The sequence below is a fragment of the Sorex fumeus genome, unplaced genomic scaffold, assembly GCF_029834395.1.
Source record: "Sorex fumeus unplaced genomic scaffold, SorFum_2.1 ptg000187l, whole genome shotgun sequence".
Taxonomy (NCBI): domain Eukaryota; kingdom Metazoa; phylum Chordata; class Mammalia; order Eulipotyphla; family Soricidae; genus Sorex; species Sorex fumeus.
In genome coordinates, this window is record NW_026606244.1 from 1956148 (window position 1) to 1976154 (window position 20007).

The window sequence follows — 20007 nt, forward strand, 5'->3', positions numbered from 1 at the left end:
CGGGGCCACCCCTCTGCACCCCTCAGCCCCGCCCACCCACCCCTGCCTTCGCCACTGCTCTGGGTCCTACCTACTGATGCCATCACGTGAGGCACGTAGACTCCAGGATACGTTAGGAAATGGGAAATGCATACAAGTGTGCGCCCCTGGAGAATGAGGATGACTTCTGCGTTAGGAATCTGGGATGGGTCTCTCGCAGACAGAGACTGTGGACAGAAATGCGTTGGGAGGGGGAAAGTTGTCGGAAAAAATGGAGTGGCCTGGGAGTGGCTGGTGTCTTGGTGGTCTTGCTTGCCTGTCCTTGGCCAGAGCCGCCTCTTGCCGCCCACTTCATTTCTCGCGTGAGTTCTCCTCGACCCGGCCAGTCTGGGAGGCGCCTTGCCCCTCTCCCCACCCTGCTGACTCTGTCTCGAGGAGCGTGAGGGTGGACAGAGTGACAGGCTCAGAGTCCAGCGGAGCCGAATAAGACCCAATGGGCCATGGAACACCAGCCTCGCTTCCCACTCGCCCCGCCCCTTCCATGCAGAGTTTCTTTCCCAGATACCCCCCTCACTCTCCCACCAGGACTGGGCTCTGCTTTTCCTGCCTGCTCTTAATTAAGTCACGCAGACTGACTGTGCCCTTCATAAAACGCCCAGCGTCACTCTCTTGGTGAACGGGAGGGGCCGGGCAGCCGGGAGGGAGGCAGGGGACTCAGGAGTGTTCATTCACTCAGCTGCAGGACGTCAGCGGGGGGGCCAGGGGTGCGCTTCGGGTTCTTGTTCGTCTGCGTGGGAGCCATAACCGTCAGCTGCTCCCCACACTCAGCCCCTTTTTCTGCAGGGCTGGTCAGAGGAGGAATTTCAGGCGGTGATGACGGGCTTCAGGGGGTGGCCACTTCTCTCCCGTGGCAATACAAGGGAGATGCCCTCTAGCCCCGGACACTCTACCTAGCCAAGAAGTCCCAGGGCCTGCATTGTATTTTCCCCCCCTAGGCTTGCGAAGGGTCACCTGTGAAGGTGATCAAGAAGCTAACTGTTGTTTCTCCTTCACTGCCTCAGTTTCCAACTGCTTTGCTCTGAGAGTCTCAAAGCAGAGAGGACTAGATTTGTGTTCCGAGATAAATCGTATCACGCTTTTGCTTCTAGCCAAAGGTCGGCAGGCAGGCATTGGACTCACCTTGGTATCTGGCAACCTCCACATCCCAGGCGGACACAGAGTGTGGCACAGATCGGGCACTTCACAAATGGAGGAATGAATGAATGAATGAATGAATGAGAGAGGTCTGAGGTCAGGCACTTCACAAATAGAGGAATGAATGAATGAATGAATGAATGAGAGAGGTCTGAGGGCATCAGTGGAACGTTCAAGGTGCTTGAGTTCTTCCATCCACCATTCCTTGAACCCTCTGTTCTTTCATTCATTCACTCATTTAATCAGCTCCTTTGGGGGGCTGGTTCCAGCCTGGCCTCTGTGCTGAGAGCGGAGCCCCAAGTGAAGGATGCCCATTTATCCGGGAGCCCCGGCATGACATATTCTGAATGCCTGCCAAAAAGTGGAGCGCTAAATATAATTTTTTTCCCCACTGAGGCAACCACATTAACCCAGGTTCGGGCTGCAATCAACAGCTTCACAACCCCCCCCCCCCCTTTTTCCCCTCTCTGGGCTTGATCTTTGATTTTTCTTAATGGCCTCATTGTGTCTTTGTCTAATTTTGTCAGCCACTCTAGGGCCTTTGGGGAAGTGAGCAGGGTACAAATTAGAAATCAATAGCGGTGCAATCACGAGTGGGTATACATAGGCCACTGGCTCTGTCTTAAAAGAGCACTGCATCTCCGTCGACACACGGCGAGCTGTTTCCCCAGGAACGCCGGGTGTGGGGTGGGGGTGGGGGGCTGTTGACTCCTTGTCCCTTTAGCAGGCCACGTGGGTCAGGCAGCAGACAGAAGACGCCTTTTCTTTTCTTAGTAGACGTGTGAACCAAAAACTGCTTCTTACTGAATGCTTGTAAAAAAAAAAAAAGGAAAAAGGAAAAAAAATCTACATTTTAGGTAGGCTATGGGTGTATAATAAGGCATATTTTGAGTGAGTGGTGGGAAAAGGAAGTAACATCTAGGCCCTGGTTAGAACACTTCTACTTGGTATACGGGACAGACACACGAGCAAAGCTTGTCTAACGCCAAGAGGAAGATACTGGTCCTCCAAAGGCCATCAGTAGTGATGAGTGGTTTTAGGAGCGACTGGGTCGAGTGGATCGAGGGGCTCAGATTTTGAGACTTCATCTTGCTCCATCTGTTCATCTTGCCCCCCTCCCCAAGACATTGAGCATGGCATTTGGCAAAAGCAGAGGGCTGGGAGGGTACTCATCCAGCAAAGGTAGGTTCGCAGTGCTGCAGAGAAGGACTGAGGGCGTTTGCGGGTCTGGTCACATGTCCATGAGCAAATTCCTCTGACCAGTGAGATGGCGAGTGTCCTCTGAGCGAGAAGTCAGAGCTGTGTGTTCATCCCACAGTTGTGGGGATGCGAGAAGGCGGAGTTTGGGGAATGGGTTTCCCAAAGGAAAGAAGCATTTCATTCGCAGAGACTACGGGAGATGGGCCTAACTTGAAAATAACAGTGTTCCCATAGTTCGTTGCACACCTACTCTTGCTTTGACGGGTGGTGTTTGGAAGCCTTGCGGTAACAAGCAAACAGCGAGAGTGAGTGCTTGCCGGAAGCACCTGAATAGCTCATCTAGTTCCCTTACCTTGGTCGTGGCCGTTCTATAGAAACTGAAGCTGAACGAGGTTATTGAAATGGTTCCCGTGTCATGCAACTACTTAGCGACAGATTCAAGAGTCACTTTTGAGTCATTGACTTGGGCTCTGTGGTTTTTTTTTTCTCTCCCTTCAATACTGCGGTTTGTTCCCTGTCTCCATACTTCCCTTTTGCAAGCGAGGGAACTAAAATTCAGATTTTTGCAATTCCTGCCCATGTAGCCCAGATTTCTAAGAAATAACACTTCTCTGGGAACCTTGCCTCAAAGCTTCTATATCACCTTCACACAGAATCCTGCGAAGAGAAATTCTTATTGAATCGACTTCAGATTCCTATAGGCAGATTCAATGGAACCAGGACCGAAAGGCACGTGTGGGTACTTTAACGTCCCTGAGCCAGGCTGGAGGGATAGTCCAGTGGGTAGGGTGCTGGCCTTGCATGCAGCTGTCCTGGGCTGTTCAATCCCTGGCATCCACTATGGTCCCCTGAGCCCCGCCAGGAGTGATCGCTGAGCACAGAGCCAGTCGCAAGCCCTGAGCACCGCCGGGTGTGGCCCAACATCCATAAATAATTAAAGTCTTTCAGCTTCCTGCCTTGCTATTTTAGAGAGCTGAAGTTAGACCAAAAAGGAACTTATTTTTTTTATAATGTATCCATCCACGTGCTTCTCTCTTTGCTGACTCTCTTTGCCTCGGCCGCCGCAGCCCTGGCACCGTCCGATCCATCGATCCCTAGATCCTTACTTGTACTTGTAGTATATTTATCCTCGTAAGCACATAAAGTACACAGGGCATAAAATCCTAGAAGTTTGGAAGCACTTTGAGGTTTAGACATTGTGGCTTCAATTTGTAAAATGCTCAGCAAGATGCCTGCCAGCCCCCTCCCACCTGAACTTAGACCAGAAGATGCTCAAGCATCAAAGCTACCCCTCTGCTTGGTCTAGTTTCTGTACAGCCCCTCATCTTAGGGTGAGACATGCTGAGGACCAGCAGGCTAGGCTGGAGTCCATGGGCTAGTCGCTCAACCTCTCTGGTGTCAAGCTCCTCCTCAGGAAGGTGGAGAATGGAACCCCTGCTCTCTCTGGTCGTGGGGATTGATGAAACTAACCCGTGGGCAGCTTTCAGCATTGTGACAGTGTAGAGCAAGTGCTCCGTGAAGAAAGGCCCTGAGGAGCTGTTGGAGGTGACCACCAATGAGTGGGGCATATGCTAAGGCCCTGGGGTCGGAGGTGTGAACATCAGTACCAGACAAAGAGTTTCGGGCTCCCATAAATGAAGTTTCAGGGAGCACCCAAGAAGAGCAGCCCACATGCTGCCTCCACCAGCCACCAGCGGGGTCCCCTGAGGCACACTTCTCTGGGCCACCATTGGCGGAGACCAGATGCAACACCATCTATTCCAGGGACTATAGGCTGCAGATTTTCTCCTCCACTCGGAGCCTCTTCCAGCTTTCTCTTTGACCTGCTCCTGGGGAGGGAGTAGGAGATTTGGGGTTATGTGGAGACGGAGTAGTTAAGTCACCAGAAATCCCCTAAAGAAGCGGGAGGCGAGTTGTAAACAGTAGTTAGAGGCCCCCTGCTTTGCACCAGAAGGGCGAGCTTTTGAAGGCGATGGGAGACCAAGCAGTGCTCTGAACTGTTTCCATCAGAATTCGACTTTGTTCCATGAGGCTGAGCAGACTGCTGGGTGGGGGTGGGTGGGTGGGGCGGGGGGGTGGGGGACATGGAGGGTTCCCCTCACTTGTCCTGGAATTAAGGAAATGGTTAAACCTTGGCAAATGGTTTCAGACCCTGTGGCTGAAGAAGCCGTTCTGCCTGCAGCATGACAGAGGCCTCTAGTTCCTCTGCACTCGGTTCTCGGAGGTTTTGACGGCTTTAGAAAACGCCACTGGGGTCAGACCTGCTGTCACTCAGTCTCGGTGGACTTGCAAGAGACTTGCAAGAAGTCGATTCCCAGGCTGCTGCAAATATTAGGAGAGGCGACCCAGGAGTCCCTGGGGCTGTGGGCAAGGGGACGGGGCTTGGGGGCAAGTCGTGCGTCTTTCCCTTCCCTCCCAAAGAAGTCAAGGCTTACTCCTGCTTGGGGTCCCCCTCCTGCACATGGATACTGCAGCCCTGTGAACCCAGGACCTGTCTCCCCGCATCAAACAGAAGTCGCCTTCTGCAAGGTGAGGTAGCGTTTCTTTGAGGTAGCCCAGTATTAAAGCAGAGACTGGGGCCTCATGGAACCGTATGCATCGGGGTATAAATGAGACTCTCTGGGTCAAAGTGATGCCTCTGCGTGTCATTGGTCTCTGGCTGGTCGGTACCGTGGTAAAGAACTGCAGCTCCAGATCCTGGCCAGCCCAGGGAATGGGAATATATTTTCTCGCCACAAGGAGTCCGGACGTGTGAGATCCAGCTGCCAGCAGGGCAATTTCTGGAGGCCTTGCTCCTTATCTTCTTGCTGCCTCTCCACAGAATCATTCCCCTGTTCCTACTCGTCCCTGCTGTCCCTTCCTCATCTCATAAGGACACCAGACCCATTGGGTTAGGCACCTTAGCCTGTTGTCCTCATTTTAATAACTCCTGCGAAGAGACGATCACGGGCAAACACAGTTCCATTCTGAAATATGGGAGGGTGAGAACTTTGAGATGTGAATTGGGGGAGGAGGAACAGGGGCCGGGGCGAGGGTGGTCCAGCCAGCCATCGTACTTTTTCAAACTTTAATTTGTATAAAGTAGTTCGCAATATTGATGACATTTAATTTTCTAACACCAATCCCACCACCATTACACCTTCCCACCACCATATTTTGGATATTTCCATCCCGAACCCCAGCCCCGGCCCCAAAGCAGAACCTAAATAAATTATTTTGTATTGTTCGTTATGAATAAACCGCTGAAAATGCTCCTAAAAAAGCTTTCCTTAGAGGAGAGTGAGTGAAGTTTGTTATATTTCACCCAGGGGCCATTAAGTCCTTCTATAAGAGATTACTAATACGTTGTTAAGGGTTGAGCATTGTGTGCTTATATATATTGTGTGTATGTGTGTATGTATCTGTAAAAGTGTATTTCCCTCTAATATTGTTTGCCTTCTACTTTGAACCCCATCAAATTGGATGCGCTACTCTTGGAGTGTGAGTGGTGTGAGGTATGAGATGTCACGGCTGCGTGGTTCAAGAATAGGTTTGTTTTGGGGTGAGGCTTGGCCTGAGCATGTGGAGAGCGGCCATGAGCAGCGCAGTGGTTGAGATCTGGAGGTTTTCGGGGCTGGATCCCTTGGGGTGGGGATGGATCACACCTACCCCTCTCCGAGGCGCCGGAGTGAAACTGCCTGGTGCGGGGTCCGGCAGCATGTCCCATTTCCCAGAGATACAGTGTGTGCGTATTACAGGGCAGGTGCTGCCTGGTCTGTCAACCTATATTCTCCCACTCAATTCCAGACTTCGGAGATCTGCCTGATTCCCCTCTTGGAGATGAAGGAATAGACTCCTCGAGTTCAGGCAACTTGCCGGAGTGGCAGAGCCGGCGTTCCAGCCCCAGCCCACATCTCTCACTGCAGTCACCAGACGAGAGCTCCCGGCAGTTAGTAGCCAGCCCAGGTGCCCGTTGTGGGGGGCTCTGTCAGCGTGGCATCTCATTATCTCTTTGAAGCCCTCCGTGAGGAGAGAATTGCCCAAATGACCAAGGCCTCTCCCCCTCAGGAGGCCCTCCTTCTCGTTATAGACCCTTCCTTCTCCAGACTACTCAGTCTTGTCGAAAACATAACTGCATGCAATCTGAGTCTCTGTAAGACTCTGCATCAACGTGGAACGGTGCTGTGAACATGTCAAACCCGTGCAGAGAGTAGAAGCCAGTGCTCAGTCTTCCTGCAGCATTGGTGCCTGATGCAGTGAAAACGATAACAGGACAATGAGAAAACTACAGCTCCGGGATGATGGGGATTCAAGTGCCCGAAGCCCGAAGACCTGTTTCCCTTCTCTGCTGGCTCAATAGAAGCCAGGGGGCCACTGGCCGGGCAACTCACTATCACCCACATGGGGTCATGTCACAGCAACACAAAGCTCGGGGGTAACTGTTCCTACCAACTGCAGGTTGTCACCTCCTCTTTGCTTGCCCAGTCTCTGAACATCACGGCGAGGCTGGCCTCCTGTTGGCTTCTTCAACGGCAAGTTCCGACATGTGCTGGCAGGCAGGTTCAGCTTTAATCTCTGTGTGGACACATAACGGATCTCAGTGTCTCAGTGGGTGCCTGGTCACTCTTGGCGTTTCTGTGTGTGACGTGATGCTCTGTGTAGGGCCTGATGCCAGAGCCAGGAAGGAAGATGTGGAGGTTTCCTTCTTTCCTCTCCTCCACTGACGTTGGTTTTTTTTTTTTTAAATTTCTTTCTTGGTTTTGTTTCAGCTGAGCACAGAAGGCTGTTGTGCTATTCGTGGTGCTGGTTACAAGGCTCGTATTTTTAATTGTCTCGTCGACTCGTTCCATAGAATTTCAGAGCTGGGAAACGAGGCCGGCGTTTCTCAGCCTTTACTGCGCAACTGAACACCTGGGAATCTTGTTAAAATGCACCTTCTGAGCTGTCAGGAAAAATGAAGTCAAGAATTTTGCCTATCAATGGATGGACATGGAGAGTCTCATGCTGAGTGAAATGAGTCAGAAGGAGAGGGATAGATACAAAATAACTGCATTCATTTGTGGTGTATATAAAAATAAGTAGTAGAAGACTAATATCCATGGCTAGGAAAATGGGTTAGGAGGACTGGTCAGTGGTTGGAACTGATCTCACAAGTGTGTGTGTGTGTGTATGTGTGCGTGTGTGTGTGTGTGTGTAGCTGAGGGTAGGTAAGGTAGAGAAGAGACCAGTGTGACAATAATAGCTGGGAATGATCACACTGGACAAGATCTGATGGTTGAGAGTAGGTAAAGGGAGATCTTGATAACCTTTCAGTATCAGTATTGCAAACGACAATGGAAAAAGGAGAGAGAGAGAGAGAGAGAGAGAGAGAGAGACGCCTTCCATAGAGGCAGGCAGGGGGGTGGTGTGGTGGTGATGGGGAGGGAACCTGGGGACCCTGGTCCTGAAAAGTGTGCACTAGTGGAGGGATGAGTTTTGGAACCCTGTATGACTGATATCCAACCATGAATAGCCTCGTAAGGGTCTGTCTCACGGTGATTCAATTAAAAAAATTAGAAAAATAAAATAAAATGCGCCTTTGGGTTTAGTAGTCCTTGGGGAAGGACGGAGAAGTGTGTGTGTGTGTGTGTGTGTGTGTGTGTGTGTGTGTGTCTAACTCCCAGCGATGCTCTTGGCCCGGAGCACACTTCGCACAACAGGGCGCTCGCAGGCCGCAGGTTTCCGACTTGGCAGGTAGAAAAAATGCCCCTAAGGTACTGGTTAGAAGACTGCCCCCCCCACACTGTGTCCCCATGACAAATAGCACCATAGAGCTGGGCTGGACTGAGGGGTCACCGAAAAGAGGCATCGGGGTGATTGGGTGTGTCCCATCCATGGGCATACCTTGAGGAGTACCCAGGTCCTCGTTCTCCCTGTGGGTTTGGAAGCAGGCAAAGAACCAAAGATGTCTTGAGCCCCGACCATGTGCTCAACACCTTGCTGAAGCCACATATTTGGGGGAGGTCTTTCCGCAAAGTTGGTATCATGCCCACTGCCCAGATGTCGAATCAGAAGCTTGTGGAGACGAATTGACTCACCAGCAGCCCCCCACCCCCAGGTTTTTCTAACCTCGAGTTTTATGTGTTTTCTTGCCTTTGCACGTGCTTCCCAGAAGTCACCTAAAGAAAGAGGGACTGGGGGGTAATCTTCAAGCTCTGCAGCTTTCAGGGGTTACTATTCTCTACTTGGAGGCAGATGTGAGCATAAATGAGTGCATATTCCTATCCAAGACCCAAGGCATTAGATCTGAATTATTAAAAAAGGAAACTTTGTAACACACTTCAGTCCTTGTTTTCATGTAGGTCTTCATAAATTTCTTAGACTATATCAATGTGGAGGAGGAGAGTTAGTCTTTGAAGCCCGTTAGCTATTTGGGCCAACCTAAGACTTCTCTAGAGTCGTCAAGTAATAGTCGCACAAAGAGCGTCCTGCCACTTGGAAAATCCAAACTAAAAATTTTTCTTAAGAAAGCAAGCAAGCCAAGCTGCGACTTTACAATGCTTTGGAATTGCAGGATATGCTTGTAATTTTTACAGTTCTGCACAGCCTTCTCTGCCACATCTGGTTGATATTACCGGCAGGGATATAGGGGGGAATAAACCATGGGCTGGAATGCGAAACATCCCACAGAATGAGTTTCTTATAGGTTGCTGCATAAAACATTCTGAGTCTCCCTCTCTTTGGAAGGATGGCTTAAGTGATTTCATGGATTTACTATTTCTTTGGCTCGAATGTCGGGGTTATGCTGGTCTCCTCGGCAGGGTTTCTGTGGGGATGCTCTGAAGATGTGTGTGAAGGGTTAAACCACTCTAGAATCAGGCCACGGACCGTGGCAAGAAAGACCACCCTGGGAGGAAGTCAGAACCAAACATCGGCGAAAAAAAAAAAATCCCTGGGCACTGGTTGAGAACAAGGAAACGGAAACCTCCTGAGACTTGTCTGTGGTGGCGCCCAAGACAGCTGATGGCAAAACAAAACCCATCCCTCGCACCCAGCCGAAGCCACTGCGCTTCTAGACACCCCCGTGCCATGTGCGAAAAGAGCGAGTTGGAAAAAAATGAGAAACCAACAGTCAGTGGTACCCGGAGCTCAGTCACTTCCCTATCGGGGACACGGAAAGGCGTGTCAACAGCCACTGGGTGTGCGTGTCACTGCTGCTCATGTCATTGCCCTGTTGCACCAAACAGGATGCGTTTTGTTGGAGCCCTGAGGCTGTGAGCTTGCATCTCCCACCACCTGGCTCTCCTCTGGCTTCCTGAGCTGTGAGACCCCTGAGGGGATCTCCCTGCACAGCCCCTCGTGTGCTCTCGGCACCTTGGTTGTGCGGCGGGCTCCACAGCTGTCACCAGAACCTCACGAAGGTCAGGATCTTCAGCCTTAGTGCAGGGACACTTGGAGGCCAGCCTTCCCCAGGCCCCGAGATCTGCCATCTCCTTATCTGGGGCTAGAAACTGTCTAGGGAATTGAGAATGTCAGGGAAATACCACATTGTGTATCGAAAAAGATCAGCCCTTTGAGGTGGGCAGACCCCAAACACATACTCTTCAATTGCCTGAATGATGCAAATGTACCCACATCTAATAATCTGGAAATATTTGTTCTTGAACCGCATTCAGCAACAGCAGAAGCATTTATAAAGAACCTAATAATCTCTCATTCTCAACCGCCATTTGGGAATCTCTCCAGGGGACAAACAGCATTTTAATTTGATGTCCCCAAATTCTAGTATAATTTAAAAGCACGCACACATGCGTGAGCATACACACGCACACACACACACACACACACGCACACACACTCAGCCTCTCATTTTGGCTCTCTTCTGCATTTACTATGGGTTCAAGTCTCCTGGATGTTGAACATTAATTTCCATTTGTAAGGGTTGGAGGTCGTTTACAAAGTCCTGGAGATTGAAGCTTGTAATGAAAGTGTTGACACAGTATTAACAACAGCAAAACTATGATAACACCGCACTGTCCAAACCAAATAGAAATGGAGAAGTTTAAGTAAATTTCACGCTCCTTGCCTGTATGTGGTGTTTTGGACCCAAGCTTTTTGATTCATGGTTTAGAATAATATTCTAATGTTTTATTCATGGTGTGCCTTCCTTCCCATCATCCCTTCTCTAATTCTCCTCAACCTTCTGACGGGGATGAGGCCTGCTTCGAAATCTGACCCCCTTTGGATTGGCACTGCCTGTTGCATAGCCAAAATCTCTCCCCTTGGTTGGCTAACTAGAGTACCCAGCTCTATACCCTCTTACTGACGTATTCAGGGCTCTGAAGCCCGAATTTTTCACTAGTGAGTCAGTTTTTGGTTGAAATATAAAGGGAATCGTGCCAACACTTCTGCTGGTGAAAGAAATCCTATTATTGACTTTTAGAGGTCAGAATGTTCTGGTTAGGGAGAAAACCATATTTCCAAGAAGGTGAAAGAGTACCCAAGACTTGAGCCTTTCCATCTCATTCTGTTTGACTGGGATTTGTGAGAGTACCGCGAAGCTCAGAGAGACTGATCCTTAACACTTTTAAGAATGAAGAATCAGTGGGAGCAGGTAGCACTGTAGGAAGAAAAGTTGGGTAATCATTACTTTTTTTCATATTGTGGAATTATTTGCTCGAGCGGGCCCAGTAACGTCTCCATTGGAGACTTTGTTGTTACTGTGTCTGGCATATCGAATACTCCCGGTAGCTTGCCGGGCTCTCCAAGAGGGGCGGAGGAATCGAACTCGGGTCGGCCATGTTGGCCGCGTGTAAGGCGAACACCCTACCTGCTGTGCTATCGCTCCAGCCCTGTGGAATTATTGGGCTGCAGCGATAGCACAGTGGTAGGGTGTTTGCCTTGCACGCAGCCAACATGGCCTGCGTGAGTTCGATTCCTCCACCCCTCTCGGAGAGCCCGGCAAGCTACTGGGAGTATCTCGCCCGCACGGAAGAGCCTGGCAAGCTACCTGTGATGTATTCGATATGCCAAACACAGTAGCAACAAAGTCTCCAATGCAGACGTTACTGGGCCCGCTCGAGCAAATCGATGAACAACGGGAGTACCGTGACCGTGATGGAATTATCAACCCCTTCAGAAACTCTAGATCTATTTTTTTTAAGTGTTTTCATTTTGTTTTGTTTTGTTTTGTTTTTGACACTTGGTGGTGCTTGGGGGCTACTCCTGGCTCTGTGCTCAGGAATCACTCGCCGTGGTGCTCGGAGGACCCTATGGGGGTGCCGGGGATCAAACCCGAGTGGGCCACCACCAAGGGTCCTACCTGCTGTATTATCATTTTGACCCCGACTTTCCAGCTGTTGACCTCATTCCGTTTGTTCTCCAAAGCACGCATGCACGCATCGATATACAGCTTTTTCTCCCTAGCGGGACCTGAGACAGATAAATGAAAATCCCTGCCTGGTTGCTGCGTCAGAGCACCGATATCATTTCACTGGAGTGCAAACCACCGACTTTTAAATTAGCTCGAATTATTGAGCCATCCCGTGATAAGCTCCTAGGGGTGGTCAGAAAAGCAGCCGCCCCGAGCTGAAGGCAGCAGACACTTTGTCTCCTTGGCTCATAATTGGTGTTTTGGGTGTGTAGAGATGGCGGTGTCAGATCTGTGTCAGAGACAGTAAACAATTAGTGTGAATGAAGACCTTCTTTTCGCCTCCACCCCACCCTGAGATGTGCATGGCTCGGGTTTCCGTGGGAGACCTCCGGGAACCTTCACTCAACTCTGCCACCGAGCAGAACATTGTCAACCACGGTTCCCCAGGGCTTAGCCAGCCAACAGAATTATCTTAGGAAATAATTGTTACGGCTTTCCCTTGCTAATAGCTCTCCCTGCAGATCCTCATCCCCTGGGCTTTGTGCTTCCTTTATTTAAATGAGACTGAGGGATGGGGACTCATTAGGCCTAATGAGCCCAGAGAAGCAGAGTGGGGGGAGATCAGTTGCTTAGGGAGTCCGCGTTCACCGCTTTGACCCGGCGTGGAGAGTCACTGACAAGCGTCGGGAGGAGATTGGGTAGAGTTCATCCAGCTCTGCATCTGACTGCGGGTACCAGTTTCTTTCTGCTGCTTTCCCTTGGTGCAAGGGACCATCCGTCCTACATCAGGGGCCTGTGAGGATCTCTTCTTGCGGCATCTTCCCCCGTTTCTCTCTCTTTTTCTTTTTGGGTCACATCCGGCCATGCACAGGGGTTACTCCTGGCTCATGCACTCAGGAATTCCTCCTGGCGGTGCTCAGGGGACCCTATGGGATGCTGGGTATCAAACCCGGGTTGGCCGCGTGCAAGGCAAATGCCCTACCCACTGTGCTATCATTCCAGCCCCTCTTCCCTATTTCTTGGGTCTCCTCAACAACCTCCACTGTCTGCCCAAGCTGCCGCCGTGACTGTTTGAAGTCAGCATTCCTGCGTCCTCCCCGTTTAATCCTCCAGTGATGTCACCCTGTCCCAAGAAGAAACCCAAGGTCTTAATGACGCACTCGAGTCTCCTCACCCCTCCTGGCTCTCTCCCCGGCTGCTCTCGCCACAGCCAACACATGGAGGCCTTATGGACCCGCTCCCCACTCTCGGACACTTGCTCTGATCTCCGCTTTCACACTGGGCCTTGGTCGTGCTGCCACTTTGGGCTGAAACATGTTGACCCCAGATGTTGGTAGGTCCAACATCTCCGGTCCTCCGTCACTGTGGTAGACATCCTTTCCGGGCCCTCCAAGGACCGTGTGCCTTCTTACACCCTCTGTGACATGAGCCTCTTTCATTTTCTTCTCTGGGCTATCACTATGCAACATGTTTTTTTTTTCTTTTCCTTTTTTAAGAAGTTTTATTGGCTCATGGTGAGATCCAGTTTCAAACTTGCATGATTACATTTCAGTGATGTCGAGTACCCATCCCTCCACCAGTGCACATTTTCCACCACCATTGTTCCCAGTGTCCAACCCCCCACCCCCACCCCACCCCACCCCACTCCCTCACTCCCTGCCTCTGTGGCAGGTTCGATCCATCTTTCTCTCTAATTTGGGGCATTACGGTTTGCAATACAGATACTAAGAGGTCATCATGTTTGGTCCTTAGTCTACTTTCAGCCCTCATCTCCTATCCTGGGTGATCCCTCCAACCATCATTTACTTAGTGTTCCCTTCTCCATCCCAACTGCCTTTTTCCCCAACACATAGGGCCAACTTCCAAATCATGGTGGGATCCTCCTGGATCACGTGGTCTTTGCCTCCACTGTCCTTAGGTGTTAGTCTCGCCAACATTCTTTTTAGGGGGGCGTGGGCACACTTGTCAGTGCTCTGAGCTTACCCCTGGCTCTGTACTCAGGGAGCAGCCCTGGCAGGAATAAAGGGACCATAGACAGTGCCAGGATCAAACCTGGGTAACAAGTCCTAATTTCTTTTTTGCTGTTGTTTCGGGGCCACACCTAGTGGTAGTCAGGGATTACTCCTGGCTCTGCTCAGGGATCACTCCTGACAGTGCTCACGAAACCCTAGTGGGGTGCTGGGAATCGAATCTGGGTCAGCCGTGTGCCGGACAAACGTCCTACTTGCTGTACTATCTCTCTGACCTTGTACCTGGCAATTAGTTTTTGCTCATTCACATGTCTACTCTCTGCTTCCTGTCCCCCAATAGAAGGTAGACTTCTTGAGGGCAGGCTTTCATCTGACTCATTAGCTTTATCATTGCATATTGTGTCTAGTACACAGTGGACACTCAGTGAATATTCTTTAATGAGTGGGAAAGAAGAGGAACTCGGCCTTCCCAAATCTGTTTTCTCCCTTCTCAATGTATGCTCAAAGGAGCCTTCTATTCAAAACTATAGCACTCTCATCCCTCCAAAAAAGTCCTCGTGTTTAAATGCCCTTGTATACCTAAATACACACACAGCACATACACACAGGCATACTCACACAGACAGACAGACACACACACACACACACACACACACAGAATCCTCAGGACAAACCTAATGCTCTCTATTTCATCCCCTGGTGGTTTCTGGTCTCTCTTCTTCCCAACACACACACACACACACACACACACACACACACACACACACGCATTCTTTGCAAGACAGATTAATTGGGTTTTATAAAGGAGCAGGATCCTGCCTGGACTCTGAGAGGACCTGTGAGGGTGGGTCCCTACACACCCAGAGGGGCCAGGCGGCAGGTGGGAGCAATCTCTGAACGCCAGTGACATGGGAACAAAATTGTCCCGGAATCTGCTGCCAAGACCGAGAGCTGGGGAGGGAAGGTTGCGTTGTGATGCTCCTTCCAGAGATCTGGGAATAATAGTCTATGATACGGTGCAGTGAAGAAATAAATCTGTTTTCTCCCTCTCTAGGCCTCATTAATTTTTTTCCACTTCTAATGGGCTTTGAAAGGGACTGTCTAGCTATTGGTAGCCCCAGCTCAGCAAGGCTTTACCAAAAAAAAAAAAAAAAGAGGGGGAGGGAGGAGGCAGGGTGGAAGAAAAGACCTATGGAGACTCACAACACAATCCAAACCTTAGTCTGAAAAAAAAATGGCACTAATTTACTGAACATTGACCTAAACCTCCAAATTATTTTGTTTCTTGATCTCAGATCTAAACCAGAGGTTGTTTGAAAGACATTTGGTTAATTAGTCTAAACCTGAAGTGAACCATATCTTCTAAAATAGTTGAACCAGAGCTATGGTGGAACATCAAAATATTGATGCTTTGTAAAGTCACTCCGAGTCTCTGACTGGTGCTGGTGCCTCAGTACATCAGCCTCCTGCTTCTTCCTCTTCGCCCCACAACCAGCCTCTGGCCCCTCTCCCCCCCACCCCCCTGCAGACCTACCAGCTCTAAACAGTCAGCCCGTCTCTGCTCTGGAGAAACCCTGGTCCTCAGGACTGTCCTCTCGACCTCCAGGATGATGAGAGCGGCATCTCCGTCCTCCTGATCCGGTCCATGCCGTGAGGTTGGAGGAGGCATGTTTGCTCTTTTCTCTGTCTGCGCTCTGAGACGGGTAGGGGAAAGTGATACAGGAAAGGAAGGGAGGGAGGGAGGGAGGGAGGGAGGGAGGGAGGGAGGGAGGGAGGGAGGGAGGGAAGGAAGAAAGGAAGGAAGGAAGGAAGGAAGGAAGGAAGGAAGGAAGGAAGGAAGGAAGGAAGCCTGGGCTGGGGAAGAGAGGGACAGAGCGGGGAGGAACAACAACAGCAAGTGGACACAGAATCGTGGAGGTTGAGACAGATGCAGTGGGGGCCGAAGGAAAGAGAAGGGGCATCTTTGGGAGAAAGTACATTTCCGAGTTGGTGGCTTACTTTGTTTTCTTTTTTTTTTTTGAGGAGGGAGGGAGGTCACACCTGGTGATGCACAGGGGTTCCTCCTGGCTCTGCACTCAGGAATTACCCCTGGCGGTGCTTGGGGGACATTATGGGATGCTGGGGATCGAACCCGGGTCAGCTGTGTGCTAGGCAAACATCCTCCCCGCTGTGCTATCACGCCAGCCCCAGTGGTTTACTTTGGCACCACAGCCCAGACGTGTTTAGGGGCTCCTCCTAGCATGATGTTCAAGGGTTATTCTGGATGGTTCTATAGGACTGTGCCCAGCATGTGGGACCTGGACCGGGCCTTGGGCTCCAGTCCTCAATACAGCATGCCCCGTGGGCGACGCTAGCCCATTTTGCTGTCTCCCCAGCTCCACGGGCTCGTTTTCATCATTCCTCCAAAGCAGGCAGGAGAGATTCCGACCACATATGTGCTTCTCCCATCTTTGCTTGAGCCACCAAGGCAAGGCACCATCTCCGTAGGAGGCCGGAGCAGAAGGGCCAGAAAGTGGTGGGTGTAGAAACCCCAGTCTTGAGATTCCTCATCGGATGTGGCAGACACAGTCCAACGATGTTGTTTGTTTGTTTGTTTGAGCCATGTCTTGTCGTTTCACCAAAGGCCACTGGAAGAAAGGCCTTACGAAGAAGGTTCCTTGGCTTCCAAGGAATCAAGCGTCCATGCTCCGAGCTGGGGTTAGGCAGGCTGGGGTAGCAGTACCTTTTTTGGAAAGGATACTCCTTTGAAAGAGCTATTACCAGTGTTGCTCGTCCAAGTGAGAAGCAGCCCAGACCGCAGACAGTGTTGCTGGAGGATGTTGGAAGGTGGAATCACCGCCTTCAGGCCCCCGGGTCGCAGCCTGTTTGAGGAAGGGAGATCCCAGACCAGGCTTCAGGGGAGCCGTTCCCGGGATGGCACCAAAAACAAGGGCACAGAACAGGTGGAAGAGGTCCCCAGCCCCCAGCCTGCTGTCCCAAGGGTGTCAGTGGGAAACCAAGAGGAGAGGAGGTCTTCTTACTCTTGTTCTTTTTTTTTTCTTAGTTGAATCACGGTGAGAGACAGTTACAAAGCTTCTGTGTTTGAGTTTCATTCAGTGACCAAACACCCATCCCTCCACCAGTGTGCATTTTCCACCACCAGTGTCCCCAGTATCCCTACCCCGTCCAACCCCTCCCCCTGCTTCTATGGCAGACAATTTCCCCCACACTCTCTACTTTTGGGCACTATGATTTGCAATGCAGATACTGAGAGGCCATCACATTTGGTCCTTTATCTACTTTCAGCACACATCTCCCATCCCGAGCGATCCCTCCAACCATCATTGACTTAGTGATCCCTTCTCTATCCCAGCTGCCTTCTCCCCCAGCTCATGAGGCAGGCTGCCAACCACGGAGCAATCTTCCTTGCCCTTCTGTCTACTCTCCTTGGGTGTCAGTCTCAAATTAAATGATTTCATATTCCACAAATGAGTGCAGTCCTTCTAGGTCTGTCCCTCTCTTTCTGACTCACTTCACTTAGCATGATACTCTCCATGACCATCCACTTATAAGCAGATTTCATGACCTCATCTTTCCTAACCGCTGCATAGTATTCTGTTGTGTCGAGATGAGGAGGTCTTCTTGATTGGCGCTCAGAGCGGGCAACAAGCCCTGCCACACCCAAAGTGCCACCCTCTCTGGATTTCTGAGGTCAGAAGCTCCATCAGCAGGACTCACCCCCAGCTGCATCTCCATCCCAGGTCCAAGCTGGGGATTCACTGATTCACCAAAAGGAGCTCATGCATTTGAGAGAGAGAGAAAAAAAAGTCTCAGGAAGACCCCAGCATGTGTCCTGCCCTACAGCCACCATGGAGCTGGCCTCCTGGGTAGGACCCCCATATCCTGCCTACCTATGTCTGTCTCAGCCCACTTGCCTGCGGCCAATTAGCCAGCTTCAATGACAAGTCCCAAATTGCATGCTAATGATGACAGCCTTCCCCTCCCATGAAGCTCTCTCGCTTCCCAGCTCTGCACGGGGGAACTTCATAATATCTCGTTCCAGTGCTATAATTTGATTCCTCCATGGGAGGCTGCTCTGGTCCTGGCTCACTTAGCACTAAATCTCTCACTAGATACTCTCATTACTTAATCTTTCCAGGCCCCAGACCAGCCCAGGCCTCCCTATTTATTTATCTGGGGGTCCTTGTTTACTTCCCCGTTGTAAATTACTTCTGGCTCCTGGCCGTCTGATCACTGCAGTGATAGACTAATAGCTCAGAGCTACCACATTTGCCTTGTGTGATGAGGCAAATAATACGCTTAACTTATGGGAGAAAAGGGCACCCTCCATTTATTTTAGTGGGGAAACATTACAGGGGGTGGGGGCTGGTGGGGAGGGGGGATCATTTGCCTCATGGCTGCTGGTGGAAGTCGGTATAATTATGGATAGAATTATGTGAAACAAATCGCCACATCCATAAATCTAAACCTCCGATTTACCCAAGGCAGACAGGGCGTTTCTGTAGCTGGTTGTATAAGCGTTGGTCCTCCTTGGTGTATTTCAAAGGAAGGCTTCTGTAGCTTACCAGTGTTCAGCTCTGCCCTTCAAGCAGGGCAGGATTTGGAGATGTGTGGTGTCTCAGGCTCTTTTGTTCAAGTTGCAAGAGCACCTTTGCGTCTTTGTCCCCCAAATCTGGTAGGGATTGGGACATTCAGTGGAAGGCCTCTAAACTCAAGAAAAGCCACAGGGCCTATGTTTTTCTCACTGGTGGCCAACTTTCGTTCCCGCTCCATCTTCCTCACTTTTTCCTTTCCATCCTTACTTCAGTTTTGACATTGACAGAATGGGCTCAATAATTTTTTTATATTAAAAAAAAGGCCCTCCCGTTGATCGTCGATTTTTCTCGAGCGGGCCCAGTAACGTCTCCATTGGAGACTTTGTTGTTACTGTGTTTGGCATATCAAATACTCTCGGTAGCTTGCCGGGCTCTCCGAGAGGGGCGGAGGAATCGAACTCGGGTCGGCCATGTTGGCTGCTTGTAAGGCGAATGCCCTACCGCTGTGCTATCACTCCAGCACCCAATAAGAGAGAGAGAACAAAAGGGAATGCCTTGCCACAGAGGCAGGGTGGGATGGGGGGATGGGGGGTGGGAGGGATACTGGGACCCGTGGTGGTGGAAAATGGGCACTGGTGGAGGGATGGGTGTTTGATCATTGTACAATTGAAACCCAAGCACAAAAATTTGTAAACCTACAACTGTACCTCGTGGTGTTTCACTAATAAAAAATTCTTTAAAAGCTAGTAAAAAGTGGGGGCACCCCTGCGCAGTCCCTCGAGCGGTGAGGTCACGTGAGAACTGTGGCTTGCATGTTCAATAGCCTCACACACCCCAGCTCTCATGTCGTGCCACCATTGCTGTCGGGGGATATAGCATAGAAAGCGGGGTTTTTTATATTAAATTTTCTTTATTTTTATTAGAGCACTTGTGCAACATTGGAAAATTTAGAAAGGAGGAAGAACGTGCATAATGCAGCCAAACATTCAGAAATCATGGCTGTTGACATTGTGGTGTGTTTCAGTTGGATTTTCTTCCCTACAGTTTTCTTTTTCCTTTTATTGTTGAATCACTGTGAGAGAGACCCTTACAAAGCTATTCGTGGTGATGGTCTGGAGCGATAACACAGCAGGTAGGGCGTTTGCCTTGCATGCGGCCAACCCAGGTTCGATTTCAAGCATCCCACATGGTCTCCTGAGCACCGCCAGGAGTAATTCCTAAGTGCATGAGCCAGGAATAACCCTTGTGCATTGCCAGGTGTGACCCAAAAAGCAAAACAAAACAAAACAAAAACAAACCTATTTGTGGTGAGGTTTCAGTCATACAGTTTTTCAACACCCATCCCTCCACCAGTGTACATTTCCTGGCACCAGTGTCCCCAGGCTCCCTTCCATCACTCCCCCCACCCTGCAGCCTGACTCTGTCACAGGGACTTTCGGTTTAAACCGCCGGTTTTTATTATTCGCAAGACTTCCTACCTCTGGCCTCTGCTTCTCCGGTGAACCATGATCTGAGCACTTTCAGCACGAGTCCCGTAACTCACCGTCAGCCTTTCCTGCCAGTCTGTGAACTCCAGTCTGGGGGGGGGGGGGATTATGTTTTTACTTTTGATTAGCAGGGGTTCCTACAGTGCCCAAATATTTTCTAATGGAAAAAGTGAATAAACGGTATCTTCACTGGGGCCACTGTAACCAAGTTGTCATGAACTGGATGGACTGAACAATAGACAATTTGTTTCTTACAGTTCTGGAGCCGGGGTGTCTGAGAGCACAGGGGCAGCTTGGTTGGGTGCTGGTGA

General features: G+C 50.4%; 1 protein-coding gene across 1 annotated transcript in view; it reads left to right on the top strand.

Moving 5' to 3' along the window:
* Nucleotides 1-20007, top strand: part of SLIT3 (slit guidance ligand 3) — a 514410-nt gene that overhangs the window by 109596 nt on the left and 384807 nt on the right. The window lies entirely within an intron of this gene.